Raw genomic sequence first — 2,694 nt, 5'->3', positions numbered from 1 at the left:
TCGTCCCATGCACCAAAAGGGTGGTGGGTAGGATTCCTGGTCAGGGCACATACCCAGTTTGTGGGTTCAATCCCTGGTTGGGGTGCATGCCAGAGGCAACCGATCAATAATTCTCTCACATTGATGTTTCTCTCTCTCCCCCCTCTCTCTAAAAATCAATAAAATTAAAAAAAAAAAAAGTTTTGGTGCTAGATTCACTGATAGTTGTACAAAACTCTACCTACTGTCCATAAATCACAGGAAGAAAATGAAGCAAAGTCACAATTCACCCTGCATAATCTCTTACAGCACTGACTGTAAGAGGTTTGGGATCACATCCAACACAGAAGTAAGGCTTTAGCACTTCAGAAAATGTATCCATGAAAGAATGGATGTGAGACATGTCATTCAAACTATAAAATGAAACCTGACCCAACTCATAGTCCAGATAGATGCCAATCCCTCTGGGCTTTTCCTTCAGCACAAGGGCAACAGGAATAGACCCTTGTGCCACATAATCACCATTCTGTAGCTGAATCGTCCAACATCTGTTCTGTCTTGGTGGAGACTGCTTTCTCTCCTTGGTAAGGGAGTCTTTACAAACCCCCACAGCCCACTCAGGCTTGTCACCCACCTGGACCTCCCAGTAATGTCGGCCACAAGCAAACCCTTCAGAACCCAGGACAACTGGATCAACCGAAAACCCCTTTGGATTCCGACGAACTCTTTGCTTTTTCCTCATAAATGTCACAGACTTTTTATCCTCAGACACAAGCAGATTAGGATGTGCTGTCTTAGGGTCCAGAGTAACTTCTTCTCTAAATTTCTGTATAATTTTCTGCAGGGCCGAGTACTGTGGAGGAAGACTGCACTCTTCTCTCCTTAACTGGACCCAATAGACAGCTGGCGGTCGCAGGGTTTCACAACGGTGGAGTAGTCTCTTGATATCTATTAGCAATTTCACATCTGACATCACACTCTTCTCTGCCACCTCCTTTAGTAGAGCTTTGAGGTTGGAAATGTGGTCTGAAAATGCAGTTGTGTTTGCAATGAGTTTCTGTTGAATGTCCTTCTCTTCTTCAGCTAGTTTTGAGAGAACTTCCTCTTGCTCATGCTCTACAGATTGTGTCAGATGCTCAAATTCAGAGGCCAACTTCGATCTCCGGTTTTCCACCTTCTCTCTCAGTTCTAATAGTTTCCTGTCTTGGGTGGCTACTAGTTTCTGAACATCTGCCACCTGCTTCTTCAGGGGCTCAATGTAACTGTTGAGCCTTTGCCTGTGATGAGAGGCAGCCTCCTTCATGGGCCTCACCTGGTGGCCCTGGTGGTTAGGGGGCTCAGTGCACAGGGGACACAATACCTCTTGGTCCTCCTCACAGAAGAGGGTCAGGACCTGGCTGTGCTTCTTGCACAAGCGACTCCCTTCCTGCCGCTTCTTCTTGCTCCTGGTGATCTGGAGGAGCTTGGTGATGTCAATCATCCTTCCCAGCTGGGTATTGCTCCTCAAGTGCCTCTCTTGGCATGGGTGACGGCACACAGGGCAAGGGAACCTGTCCTGTAGATCAGCCCAGGACTGCTGGATGCAGGAGCGACAGAAGTTGTGCCCACATTCGATGGTGACAGGGTCTCTCAGGTCATCCAGACAGATGGGACAGTTGATTTCTGCCCGGAGTCCTGCTAGAGCTGCTTCGACTGCCATTGGGCCCTAACTAAATGACTGGACTGAGATGAGTTTTCTTCAGGAGGTGGATCTTGGTGAGATCTCTCCAATAAGAAGCAGGTGCACCCTTAGATCTCACTGTCCTTCCTGTCTAACTTATCTTTGGGAATTTAAGGGCAGCCCTTGATGTCCTATAAGGTCCTTAGCTACAGAGGTAGGTGCCCAGAGGAGCTGAGCTCTCCACCTGCAGCTGATCAGAGTAGTTGGAGAACTAGCTGCCCTTGGCAGCTCAGAGTATATGAATACAAGCTCAGCAATTCTCTTGGTCAGAAAGCAGTCATGACTCTTAAGTACCTATTGGTTCCTGGGGATGAGAAAATATAGTTTCATGTAAAAATTTTAAAAAAGGCTACTTATTATTTGTCTTGTGGCCCTTCTTTCTCACTGCCACCTTTGAGAGAACCACAGATATCACCTACACCCACATTAACTACAGGGGGGTTGCATGGAACTGCAGAAAGTGAGTACTTTTGGTACTAGATTCTGACCCTGGGTTAGGTTTCAGCTTTAGTCACCTATTATCTGGAGGACTCTGGGAAAGTACTTAACATCCTTAACATTAAGAGAATCGGGTTGACAAGTGTACAAATCCCAACTTCAATCATTTCAAAATTTTTAAAAACCTCAGAAGAATTTGGCACTTTTTGGTGTAAAACAGTTATTTGTGCCCTGGCCAGTGTGGGTCAGTGGTTAGAGTGTTGGCCCATGCACCAAAGGGTCTCCGGTTCAATTCCCAATCAAGGGCATGAACCTGGCTTACAGGTTAAATCCCCAGCCCCGATGGAGGTGTGTTCAGGAGGTAACCAATTAATGTCTCTCCATCAATATTTCTCTCCCCTACACCCCACGGCTCCCTCCCTGCCCTCCACTCTCTCTAAAAAATTAATGGAAAAATATCCTCAGGTAAGGATTAACAGAACAAACAAAAAACAACAGTTATTTCTGATAACACTGAATTCCTGATACATCAAAATTTACTTGTTTTTCATTTACAC

The 2,694-nt window shown here is 45.9% G+C and overlaps 1 pseudogene; it reads right to left on the bottom strand.

Moving 5' to 3' along the window:
- Nucleotides 1–265: 265 nt before the first annotated feature.
- On the bottom strand, nt 266–1,743 carry LOC107525598 (tripartite motif-containing protein 75 pseudogene; annotated as a pseudogene).
- Between the last annotated feature and the right edge of the window lie 951 nt (nt 1,744–2,694).

The sequence above is a fragment of the Miniopterus natalensis genome, chromosome 4, assembly GCF_054644295.1.
Source record: "Miniopterus natalensis isolate mMinNat1 chromosome 4, mMinNat1.hap1, whole genome shotgun sequence".
NCBI lineage: Eukaryota > Metazoa > Chordata > Mammalia > Chiroptera > Miniopteridae > Miniopterus > Miniopterus natalensis.
This window is presented reverse-complemented; position numbering and strand designations above follow the sequence as displayed.